The sequence below is a fragment of the Dicentrarchus labrax genome, unplaced genomic scaffold (assembly GCF_905237075.1).
Source record: "Dicentrarchus labrax unplaced genomic scaffold, dlabrax2021, whole genome shotgun sequence".
In the NCBI taxonomy this organism is placed as follows: domain Eukaryota; kingdom Metazoa; phylum Chordata; class Actinopteri; family Moronidae; genus Dicentrarchus; species Dicentrarchus labrax.
In genome coordinates this window covers 4,468,917-4,482,545 of record NW_026136713.1, presented here as the reverse complement: position 1 = coordinate 4,482,545, position 13,629 = coordinate 4,468,917, and the positions used below count along the sequence as shown (strand labels likewise).

General features: G+C 38.9%; 1 protein-coding gene across 6 annotated transcripts in view; it reads right to left on the bottom strand.

Moving 5' to 3' along the window:
• LOC127374438 (ecto-NOX disulfide-thiol exchanger 2) overlaps positions 1–11,236 on the bottom strand; it is a 170,643-nt gene extending 159,407 nt beyond the window's left edge. For 4 of the 6 annotated variants that reach the window (XM_051419716.1, XM_051419719.1, XM_051419722.1 and 1 more), the window contains exon 1: positions 11,073–11,236. The gene's annotated coding sequence lies outside the window, so the exon portion shown is untranslated. Of the gene's footprint in view, positions 1–10,889; positions 10,909–11,072 lie in introns of those variants that run through there. The other 2 variants (XM_051419718.1, XM_051419717.1) reach the window with 2 other exon arrangements.
• Positions 11,237–13,629: the final 2,393 nt, after the last annotated feature.

Below are 13,629 nucleotides of genomic sequence, written 5' to 3'. Positions count from 1 at the left end.
TGAATGCCGAAATGATGAACCCAACAATGTTGCTGTAATCCCAGAACATTTGAGTGAGGTAGAAAAACTCAAAGGAAGCCTACCACAGCAGAGTACTGTATAGAGGATTGTCCTAAGATAAGCAAAATACGAATCACATACCCCGAAGAAAAATTACAATCCAGGATGCTCACTAATTAGAGCCAAATAATGAATACAACATGGCTATATAGGCTACTAAAATAGAGTTATTTATTGCAGCACAAGAGTGGGAGAACAAACTGCTATACACCCAACAGGAAGTGAATCATTTCAGGGGATTAAAAACAGTGCAATGTATTGTTCATCTTCCTCCTTGGTGCCCCATTACAGGGGATACATCTCCAAAGAGCGAAGGCGTGAGTTGATGTGTTTTGTGTAATCACACAATAACAATCTCATACACATATAAACTGCTTCTTCAGATGTGGATCAAATTCTTACAGGCTGTTAAGACAACATGATGTGTTAATGAAGGGACCCCCAGGCCATATGCAAATAGAATGAGGGGATGAATAGGTGCACTTGTTTTGCTGAGAGAAACTACACTGTGGTGCTCTTTTCTGTATCTCAGCTGATAAAAGATGTAGCCTGACAATCAGACTGAATTGCCCTTTTGTTTCACTTTGTTCTTTTAGCCTCATTTAGCCAATGTTTTTGCCCTAACCAATCAGTAGTGACTGTAGTGCAGTTGCTAACAGCTAATTAAAAATTTCTCAAGTAGGTTAAAATGTATGAAAATGTTTAAAAAATATTATTATTAGAAACATGGACTGAAAATAACTTGTCAAGCTAACTACCTGGTTAATCCCACCTACTAAGATGTGATTGGTTGAAACAACAGTCAGCAATGAGCACACCTGAACTATCTGAATTGCTGAACGTATCGCAGATGTGGGCAGCAAATCAGAGGTCTGGAGCAGTGGTTCTCAACTTTTCAGAGTCACATCCCCCCAGAATGATCAGGTTGGTGTTCACCCCCACCCTCCCACCACTGTCTGCCACAAACTCTTCAGGGATTACTATAATATCACACATGAATGCTACCAAACTCACACAGGAGGACTACTGCCAGCAGACAGAACATATATTCACAGTCAACAGTTAAAATGTCTGCTTTAGGTCTAAATCGAAAATATATTCTCATTTTACTGAGGTAACTGAACCTGTTAACATGTATAAAAACAGGTTATAAAGCCTATAGTATAGTGTTTTTGAGTTCTTGTCCTGTGCTGGGAGCTGCTTCCTGTCTGTCAATCCACACTGTTTGCCAAAATTTTAATTTACTCTCCACAACCATTTGACAGCCCCCGGAAATTAACTTGTGACCCCCAGGTTGAGAACTACTGGTCTAAAGCGAGACTAATGAAGATTATTGCAAAATTCACTTGGTGATTTTACACACTATATATTGCAGGGCTTTGTCAATAAACAGACACAATCAGAGCCACTCCACTGACAGGGTCATAATATGATGACTCTGCCCCTAGCCAAACCTCTGACTACATCCATGCCCACCCACACCCTACTCAACTCCTCAACATCCGGCTCACCCTAGCAAAGAAACCATTAACAGTAATGAGAATCGATGGGGGTGTTAAAAGTATTGGCAGCCTAGCCCAGGAGCTGCTCTCTGTGCCGTCTTTATTAGTCTAGAAAAACAGTGCTGTTCTCTAGCCTGCCTTCTAAATAGGAGTGGATTGATCAGAAGGTCAGGCCGGCTGAATCCAGCCCTTTAATTGTCTGTGTCACTCCTCATTCTCATTCCAACAGCTGTCAGTCGTCTCCCAGGTAAACCAAGGCCACCATCACACATGGTAGTTCACACTGAGGCAGAGGTTAAGGCTCCAACAGAATACAGCTTACATAAGAGGCAGGAGGTTTTAAAATGAAAATTCATTTTGCATTATATTCAGCATATATATATTTGCCTCACCTATTGATCTGTTCATTGTTCTATTTGCCTTCAGGTGAGGTGATAAGCTTCAACAACTTCAAGTCCCACCTTACAATGCATTTGTCGTACTGAACAGCCAATTCTGACAGACAGTGAACAAGCCATACAAAAAGGAACAGCACAATTTACATATATTAGGTTGTACATCTAACTAAAACATGGTCCTGCTGAAACATTTCTGACCAATGTCCAAGCCTGTCTCTTTGACGAAGGACAAGACAAGATAGCACTGAGTTTTAAATAATGATGCTGTTTGTATAGACTGTTGAAAAGCTGAAGGAAAGATGGGACATTTTCTTTAACAAGTACCAACAAACACAGTCATTGCCTGAATAAGAGCCAACAGCACGCAGCCACCATATACAGTTTCCTGGCAAAGCAGATAAATGCAATCCCTCATTAGGTCTAATTACTGTACTGAAAGATGAATAGAGACTTGCACACCCCTCCCTTCTAACCACATGAATTACTTTCTTTTTTCCCATGTGCATTTACGGAAACCAGTTAAAAATTCTTACTTAGATAACAGTTCTTACTTTTGCATCAAGATTATAGATCTAACATTTACTCAAAGAAATTGGTCTATGGAGTCTCTGTATTACACTGTTATGAAACCCTAGTTATTTTCATTTTAATTCACTAGGTAAACATACTCATGGGACACATAAAACTTTCACTGAGTTACCTGCCGTAACAAAAGGATAAAAATTGCTATGTTGGTTCAGTCTGTCCATCTCTGATTGCAGCACTTGCACTGAGGGAGGAAAACCAGTCAAATCCTTTCACACATTAATCCAGATGTCTGGCTGGTTCAGACATAGAGCTCTGTCAGAATTGTATCCCGGCTTTAGAGCTGGAGTCATTTCAAATGTCTTGGCAGCTAATCAGCTGCTATCTTTCATCAAAAAGCCACAGTGACAGGGCCAAGACTATCTTCACAAAATCTACCAGGGTAAGATTGTGTTTCAGTTGTACAGACATTCGCAGCTTTAGTGTTTGATAGGTTTGAGAGCAATCACATGAATAAATCCAGTGTGTGGAATACATCTGACTGCAAGCCTACTGCAGAGGGTTTTTTTTCTGGATCCATCAGGGGTAAATAAATAGGTTTGTTTCGAATGTTTCTCCTTCTGTAATCCAGATAAAACCAGAAAAGTATCACAGACAGGTGGCAACTAATCAAATCCCAAGAAACCTGGGACACGAGGGCTTGGAAATCCACAGCAAAAATCTAATTCCAGTTTCCATTAGCTTGAAATATGTAGATGTCATTCATACAGGACATGGTAGCCAAGGGGAAAGAACAAAATTATGTTGTGACCACTTTTTGCTATAATCAAAGTCCTCACTGCTCATCACTACAACTGAAGATGTAGTTCAATCACCCAAACTATAACCCATCATCAGCACTGCCTGATTAAAAGTGTGGCTTTCATCTTTATGAAAAATATGGCATTTGTGAAAGTAATTGCCTTGTCCAAAAGACTTTAAGGGCTGAGGTCATCCTCAGATGATCAGGTAATCAGTGCAAAACAAAGTGTAAAACATATCCCACACTGTTGTTCAGCTCTTGAATTTGAAAAGGCATGCATGTTTGAAATCTGATCATGTTTGGGTGTGATGAACACTGCGCTGGATTAAAATGAAAGTACATCCACCCCTCTACTTGTCAATGTCAATGCAGCTTCCAGACTTACTGGGGTATGAAATTAATTTACTTCACACCTTTCAGAGATTTCACATGAGATCAGAATACATTGAGATCTGATGAGGAGATTTACCCTAAAGCTGAACGCCACATAGCCTAAATGACTGACCACAGGGAGTGATAAAGGATATTGTAGCAAGGTGGTTGGACCGATTTCAACAGCAATTCAGCCTGCCTGAGGAAAAAATAGGCTGTGTTTAGCAGGTCAATGTTTAGGACTAAATGGAACCGGTTATCAAGCACTGGGCTATGCCCTGAAAGTAAAACCAATGCAATGCACTTTTATCCTGGGTATATACTGCAAGGTCACTTTTCATTCATTTTCTATATTGTATACGTAGGCCTAGAGCATATCTCATGTGGCACTTGGAGTATGAGTGAGTCCAGTGCTCTATTTTTTTTAAGCCTCCTGGGAAGCATACAGCGTATGCTCCCATACTGTCATTTAAGCTAGTTTATTTTTGTACCAGAAAGGTAGGTGATGTTAAAACTTACGAAATAGATTTATTTTTAACAGCCATTTGACTGAAGTGGAGCAGAAGGTAACATGAGACCTGGTAGGTGACTATAATTAAGTTACTATGCCAACTAAATGTCTTCATCTGCACATTACCTCCGTCCTCGTTTCCACCCCTGTAGTGTATGTAAAAATGTAAACTTGACACAGTGTTGTTGCTGTGAACAAAACATTCAATTAAATAACCAAACTGTACCTGGCTGACATTACCTTTCATTGCCATGCAAAGGGGAAATCATACCAGTCCTTTACCACTATACTGAAAATGGCTTCTCTTGTCAAGTTAACCTGCGTTGAGAATCCACATTGGGTTAAATAAAAATTGCAGGTGTACACTGACTTCAAACTTGGCTGAAACCTGCATCTGAACTTTCCTAACTCTCCTGCCACAATAGATACAAACCAACACTCCTCCTATTTCAGGATGTTATACAAAACACTAGGACCTATGACGCTGTTATAAATATAATTAGCATCAGTTAAAGGAAAGCTGTACCACTACATTTTCCTCAATTAAAAGCAATAAAAAGTGTCAAAAGTGCTTTACTAATTTAAATCAAGTCCTCTTTGAGACTTAAGTGTGCACCGGGCAGCTCTGTTGCGTAAAAAAAATATAAATATCCGGTTGAACTCGAGCATAACTTCAGCATTACGTGACACTTAAAGTAGAAGGACTTAACTGAATATAATTAAATGCAATTAACACAATTAAAGGCAAATGAGACGCGGTCTTATTTATGTGTTGAAAGGTTTTCATGATGGTGACTGAAGGATTTAATCATGTTTTGTAAAGTTTAGTGGCTGTGACAAACAAGTAGTTATTGTACTTTTCAGGAAAGGTCTCAGTTTAAAGAAGTACTATATAGTGAGGTAACAAAAAAATCCCAGTTAAGCTTAGAATTGTGTGTTTGACACAAATTACTCGTATAGTTTTGCAAGAAAATAAAGACATGCACTGATTCATAGATGTTAACTATTCTATTCACTCACTTTTGTTGTTTTGTGGTAAGCAGATACTGTATGACGCCCTCTCACTGCCTGCCTCTTCTCATCCAGCTCTCAACCTCCCTTGAAGGTCAATTAAACATCTCGTAATGAGGAATTTCACCTTTCCTCACCCGAAGTGGGACAAAAACTATTTGGTTCAGAACACAGGGAATGTTCTCAACATGGTGCCATCTACCAGGCTATGTTTAGGAAGATGTCCTCAGGCAGGAAAAGTCTAGTCAGACAGAATTAGCAGGTGAAATCAAAAATACCGCTGGGGCACTTTTACACACGGCAAAGGACACGGTCGATGTTTAATTTATGACAAACAAGTAAATAAGGCTGAAGCAAGTACCGTCACACTAATATCAATAAGCAAAAGGTCAGTAATGGGCTGTAATAGAGTGACAAGTGTTCACATTAACAGTAATGATGTGTTCGGGATTATCCTCGGAAAGTGTTTCAATAACATACAGGGATGTGTCTCGGTCAGGCTGCCATCGTGAGAGATTCCAATCTCAAGGGACTTCCTGGTAAAATAAAGACGTCAGGATGAGGCCCACTGATATTTAAAACACACATGAGTAGAGAACAGGGGGAATTTTTGCCGTTTCAAGCTTTCGGGTTACAGTAATTAGAGCAGGGAACAACAGCTAATCAATACCAGGTGTGCCAGCTGATTAGCCAGCTGCGTTAATTAGGCTGGTGATGTCACAGGCCTGCGCTGCTTGTACAGTAAGTGCTTGTTATTGACCAAAGTAAATACTGGGACATCCTACTTCTTAATTAAGCGTTTGCCATCAGTGGATTTAACCTTCACTGAACGCCGGTCTAAAAGCTTCTAAGGAACTGAAGCTGTTTACAAGATGTTGAGAGCAGTGGATGCAGCCAATTACGCAGTTGGATTAATTAAGGGGAACGATGACAAAGGCCTAATCTTTTTGTAAGATAAAACTAATGATTATCTCATATATCTATATATCTTTGATTATTCTGGCAATTATTTTCTCAATTAATAGATTTATTGTTTGGTGTATGAAATGTATGAAATAAAAGAAGTTGAAAAACATGCTAAAGCCCAAGATAATGGCTTACAATTGCTTGTTTTGTCAGACTGACTGTTCAGAACCAACAAATAGTCAGCTGACTATCATATAAGACAAAGAAATTCAGGAAAAATCTTCACAAGTGAGGAGTCGGAAATAGAGATCACTTGGCATTTTTGCTTGAAAAATAACTTAACTTAACCAATTATGAAAATAATTAGCCAATATTTTTGTATGTGCTTCGATAAAATATGTTTGACAGCTCTTTGTACTCCGCATTAAATAAATATAACCTGTAACCACAGCTTTCCACTCATTCTGTGTTTTGTATAGTATCTGTGAAGAGTGGAGTGTGAGGGAGTGCTTCCCCCCCTCCTTCAGCATGACCAAAATATTGAAGTTCAATTGCAGTTTACAGCAGCAGCACTCTAAAGCTGTAGTGCACCTGCACCTGTCTAGTTCATGATTGACATGTCCAATAAAAAGCTACACAGCAAAATAGCATTTTTTAAATTAATAACATTGCACTGCAGATCAAGCCTATGCTTATCTAAACCTGTATACCTCATTAATATTCCTAAACAAGCTTTCAGCTACTCTAACATTGCACAGTGATAATCAAGGACATGACACACACTTTATATGTGGGCTCTGAAAGCAGACGGACTGCCCACCACTCACAGCAATTTCAAGTAATAAAAATATTGACCATATGGTGGAAAGTGGGTGTGCTGTTATGGTAACGCATTTTAATAAACTGGATTAGGACTGCAGAAGGAAATAACATATTTCTCTTTGTGTCTATAGAGATGGGACACACAGAGCCTTGCTGCAGTGGTCATGGGTTTTAATCCAACCTGTGGCCCTTTGCTGCATGTCATTACCTCTCTAAACCTTTCCTGTCTATCTTTAGCTGTCCTGTCATTAAAGGCAAGAAGCCATATTAAAAAAAAAACGTTCCTTTTTTTTCTTAACAAGAACAGTTGAATCTGTATTTGCATTTCAACATTTTCTTACGCCCCTTTTTTTGACACAAAATAGTAAGGTAATCACAGACGTTACCAATGACACTAATTAAGGTTCTGCTGCATTTAGTGTAGCAGAGTCTTCCCAGTGAGCAAACATGCACAATAGTAGCACCCTGACTCTGTTTGACCTGAATGGAACAGGACCTTAATTATTATCATTGGTAACACCTGTTTTTACCTTATGTCATGGCAAAATGGGAAAAAGGGTCTCGCGCCGATACTGATGCAACAGATTGAATCGGTGCTTCTCGGTGGAATGAGTTTGGAGGACATCACCTACTTCAGCTACCTCTGTTGACTAGACAGTATGGCCCTCATCCCCTCATCATGTTTCTAATTCTCTCTAGAATCTCCTATAAATTATGGCCAACCATTTTTCCCAGCTGATCTGACTTAAACAGTGCAACAGAGCACAGTGACTTGATCCGGCTGCCACAGTCGTGACTGCATGACATCATGCAATGTAACAATAGGCCTCGTACTCTGTTACACGTGGAGATTCCCCTCAGCACTCACAGCTTTGGTGTCCATATGTCTCTGTCCTGTGCCTCCAATAAGTCAAACTCAAACCCATCAACAGAGCCGTAGATCAGGTAGCACTAGCGTGGGTGCAGTTCTTATTTGTGCAAAGCAAGGTCACGGAGCCACATGGATGCTGGATCAATCAGACAGATTAATGAACCACAACCTGCTGACATGACGAATATTGACACCCCTATTACATCTTGGTCCTGCAGTCGTCACCACTGCTTAAATAAATCAGGTCCAAGTAGAAGGAGGCAGGTAAACTCCTGAACCTAATCCTTCACATGATAAACAGAGTACAAGAAGAAGAAGCTTACATTTATATATATATATAAATAATGAAATGAGGCTCTCCCTGGAAACACTGAACTCCAACATGGCACAGAATTTTAATATCTTGTGCTTTTGGACTTTTAGTTTGACAATACAAGCAACTGAAGCCTTTGAGGAATTGTAATAGAAATATTTTTCACTATTCTTCAATATTTCATAGACTAAAGATGAATCAAGAAAACAACTGGCAGATTAACCTTCAATGAAAATAATGTAGTTCCAACCCTAGAGCAAATGTTTTGTAATTACTCTTGAAAAATTACTAAATCAATAATAAAAATTGTTCAACTTATCAACTAATCATTTCAGCACATCGGGGCAAAAGCATGGTCTTGGTAAGTCTACGCAGCATCACAGGAAATGAAAAGATTACCCCAAAAAATGAATTAAACATCATATATATCGGCCCAGTGTTCTGCAGCAGATGGAAATAACTACGCCGTTTCTTCCACCAGAATGAGCCGCTTTGCTTAAACGCTTAAAGCACCTCCAGTGTCATGATGCCCAGATTCTGGTTGTATTTCTGACAACAGGGAGTCAAAGTGGGCCAGAACAAATGGCATCCTCCATTTTTAATCAATAGGAGGATTAACCTTTGCTATCAGCTGCGCCTCTCCCAGCAAAACGTGGAGTCAAGATTTAGGATTATACCTGTGAAGACATGCTTTAGCTCATTATTGGACTTATATCTTCAGACCTGTATGACACTCAATATATCACTGGCATTAGGTTACCATTAATGACTCAGTAATCCTTCAAATCTCTCCAAAGAAATGCACCTCATCATGAGCCTTTCTGGAAATAAATGTATTTGCAGAGGTGTCTTTGGTAATGATCCTCCATATTTTTAGAGACAAGCTCTCCACTTCCGTGCCCTCATCAAAGCTGGTCTTCTGAAGACTTAGATATAAGTACGACAATGGTGATTCTCATTATTTCACATGTCATATAACTCACACACGGTGCAAAAACTGTCTTACTGCCCACTGTGGGGCTGCAGCGGTATACTGATACATGGTATGCAGTGGTTAAAAATGTACGGTTATCATACGGTGTATCTACCGTATTAAATTCTACCCTGTTAGTGTTATTAAAAAAAAAATTCTACTATTTTAGTGTTAGTAAAATCCAGTTTTCATTCTTTTAAGGGTCATTGTAACTGATAATAACAATAAATGGTGTAATACCGTATACCGTGAAACTGTAATATTCTCTGAGACACGTGAAAATCTCATGCTGTTAGTGCTACGACACTGACCAGTAAAAGCACAATAATTTGACTGCTAACTAGTTTCAGATTTTCGATTTTATTAATTGACCCCAGGGCTGAAACATTAGTTGATTTATGATTTAGTTGATCAACATGAAAACAAGTTTGATCATCAAATTATGATGTAGTTCAACTCATGTCCAATCTTTAAACACTGGTAATCCAAAGGGCTTTACAGCGCACAGAGAAACAACAAGTAGAGGACAAGAAAAATATTTAATTAAAAAATAAAAAATAAAATGCTGACAAAAGAGACAACAGAGGAAATTTATAGAGACAAAAATTACAAATATTCTCTGTTTACAGCTTCTCAACTGTAAAAAAAATGTTTTCTTTTGTATCATTTTTAACTGAATACTTCATAGTTTGGGGGCTGTTAGATTAACAAAACAAACAATCTGAAGACATCACCTTGGGCTCCAGGAATGTGCTGAGCATTTTAAACTATGTTCAACTTCTGTCGACTAAACAATTTATTATTAAATCTCAAAGACAATCAGTATGATCAATAATGAATGAATTAGGTCAGTTCATCCCGTGAGCCTTAGTATTTATTCTAACTGTACCTCGCTGGTTAGTAGGTGAAATAGATTGTTATTCCTGGAGACAACATGGAAGCAAATCCACACTTTCACAGAGCAGGACCATTTATGAGCCACGTTATAGCCTTATCTCAGCTGACTGCATTACTGAGATGGTCCCCAAATTGATACGCATCAGGCAGGGGATCCATACTGGATGAGATGTAGTCTGAGGGATACTCTTACCTGATAAGATTTAGTTATTCCATAACTGTCTTTACTGGCAGATTAACGGTTAATTAACAGAAACTCATGAACAAAACAGTCTTATATATTCTGTCATTGGGCAAACTTTTAGTCAATGAAATATTATGGAAATTAAAATATTCCCCAGGTTAAGAACCACTGCTCTGGTTCAATGCTGTAACCAAATATCAACCACACTCTCAATAATGCCTTTTTACAATGTATTTATTATTACAGCCAAGCTTGTAAAACATTATACAGCTTCAGTTTATGGTTAAAGAAAGGGGCAAAAAAAATCTCAAAATCAGTCACATTGTGTGCCTCCATTAATGTTCTCTGTGCTTTATACCATACATAGACAATAACTTTGATTAATCCTGCTTATCCTCTAGCGTCCACTTGACGTCGAGAGCAACATTTTAACAACAAGCAGCATGACTAATGAATGCATAAATGTGACAGAATAAACACCTTAAAGGAGGGGAGGGGGCAGAACCTCAGAGGCTCAATATGACGCCATAATGCCGATCGATTAAACCGATGTAAAAGCAGCACATTGATAAGTTGTTCTGTCAGCTAACTTCATGTCACATATTGACATAAAAGTCAGCTAAGTGGACAAACACAACGCTTCACATGACACCAGCCACAGCGCTTTGTGTGTGTGTGTGTGTGTGTGTGTGTGTGTGTGTGTGTGTGGTGATAATATATGTGATAGGCCGTCAACTCTTACCCCACTGTGCCTCACTGTAAACTTCCTGCAGCACACACACACACACACACACACACACACACACACACACACACCACACAAGCTAACGCTAACTACGGTTGTCGGAAGTTAGCTCCTGTGAAGTGAAAGAGGAAGACTAAGAGGAAGACTAAGAGGAAGACTAAGAGGAAGAAAAAAGCGTACCGGGCTCTAGCGTCGACGTCCGTCCTCCTTCAGGCCCGCTGAGCCGCTGAAACACGTCCTAAAATCCGAGACGAAACTTGGGGGCTTCCCTCGGTTGTTCTTGTTGAGTGGGTAACCAGGAAAGCCTCCGGTTAGCAACGAGACCTGTCAAACAATGGCGGCGCCAAGTACGGCAAGCGGGAGGCCGACATGTGCTTTTTGTTGACGTTTTTTTTTAGCGAAGCGTTTAGGAGGGTTACGTTTTGGCGCTGATGGTCAGAGATATTTACCCAGTGAATAAGAGAAACAGACAGATTTAGAGCGAATAAACGTACAAAGGGTGATGAATTATCGTGAATGTGGTAAACCAAACCTTTAATAACACTAGTATAATGTAATCGGAATCAGAAATACTTTATTGATCCACCGGGGGAAATTTGTTTGTTACAGTTGTTCTACTCACACATGTTAAACAATATAAATAATACTTATATTACAATATCTAACACAATATATAGAATAGAAATGTATGTATAGGTGTACACATATAAGTAAAAAGAATAAAATATAATAAGAGCCTAAGAGATATAATAAGATAATAAGAGCCTATATACAAAGTAAATGTCATTAAATGTAAACATATTCCACGGTATGTGCCGACAGAAATAGATATAACAACAGTAACAATTATTATTAAGCAGAATGGCCCTTTTCACAGTGTTATTATATTGGATTACCATAGTGACACATATAGGTTAAGCAGCATTGAGGCAGTTAAAATATTTCTGTACTGTTGGGAAATGTAATCACAAACAATGCATTATATTTTAATTTATGTACAATCTGCAATTTCAGGTGTTAGATAGATTTATTAAAGTAATAGCTACAATGTCATCATGTGTGTATATTCTGATAGATAGAGGATTGTTCTTGATTATTTGTTTGTGCACTTTACAATGAGACTATAATGCCTGTAAACATCCAATGATTCACACTCTGACAGCATGACGACGGAGCAGGAGGTGTTTATGTCGACTGTTTGGGTTTCAAATGTTGAGTTTAGTACAAAATGTCCTAATACTCCAGATTGGACAAATTTGATAAATTAAGTTTTTAGTTCTCATCTTATTCCACATGGATCATTTTCTTTTATTAATTATACAAAAATATATAATTTTAACCTACTGGAGCAGCTCACATCTTTCTTTAAAGTTTTAACTGTAGCAGTTTTTAAAGACCCACAAGACTAATTTCTGTCCATCTGCTGTATCTATCAGAAGTCGTTATCCTATTATACGACGATCATTATTCTTCTACAGTTATTTAATGGATTCCCTTCAAATTCTAGTTCAAATTAATACAAGACTATTATGTAAATGGGTTGATGAAAGTTGCATGAGTTGTCTTTCTCTGAAATTCCAAAAGAAAAATTTCCACAGAACATGTGCAGAGTATTTGGCCTCATATGTTTCTCACTAAGCATCCACACAAGTCTTTCTTTATCTCATAGTGGAACTAAATGTACAGTAGTGACAGTGGGGGAGAAGTAACACACAATACATTAACTCAAATACTTTACTTATGTGCAATTTTAAGGTTCATTACTTAAATATTTTCCATTTCCACAATGTTAAGGGAAATATGCTATTATGTTATATTCCTTTAAGTTACTTTTCATTAAGATTTTATGTCAGAAAGTACTGTTGATGCTTAAACCAATGCTTCCCAGCCTTCCCAACTTGCTCCTTATCATATCTCATGAGTTGTTATTAGTTCCACCAAGAAGGGCGTTCCCCTCTAAATTTCTCAGATGGTTTCATTTGAAAAACTGTTCAGGGTGCAAAGAGGTAAAATTACTGAATATGAACTTTTTTAGCAGAACTTTCTTATTACCCAGTTAATAATAACTCAACCCCTCAGATTTATCTTTGCCCGATCTAATTGTACAATAGTTCAAACTAGCTCTACCTCAACAATCTACTGTCTAATATCATATCCAATCCAATCCAATCCAACTTTATTTGTTAAGCACTTTAAAAACAACCAAAGTTGACCTAAGTGCTGTACAGGAGAATAAATAGGACATCATAAATGTAAACAGTGATGGTGATGATGAAGACCACTGTGAGGAATATAGACAGTGATGATGATGATGAAGACCACTGTGAGGAATATAGACAGTGATGGCGACAACACTGGAAAGTTCCCGTGGCAGACAACACGGACGAAGTCCGACGGCGACGAGCTCGATGTCCGGGCTGCAGACGCTCTTTCACACAGACGTGCCCGGCGTTACACCACCTGTTGTTTATGAGCACGGACAGTCCCCCTCCTTTCTTCATGCCGATCGCGGTGGTGTCCCTGTCGGCTCGAACCGTCCGGTATCTGCTCGATGATTGCAGGGATGTAGGGTTCAAACCTCCTCCTCTTCATCCTCCAATTAACCCCCACTCTGCAGCCTCACCGTCTCCTCCTCAGCTCCTCCGGTATGGAGGGTCTCTCTCCAGTCAGGATGCTAGGGGGCCTCAGGGCGATCATCTGGTCGCGGGTGAAAACAATGCGACTCCTCGTCGCCATG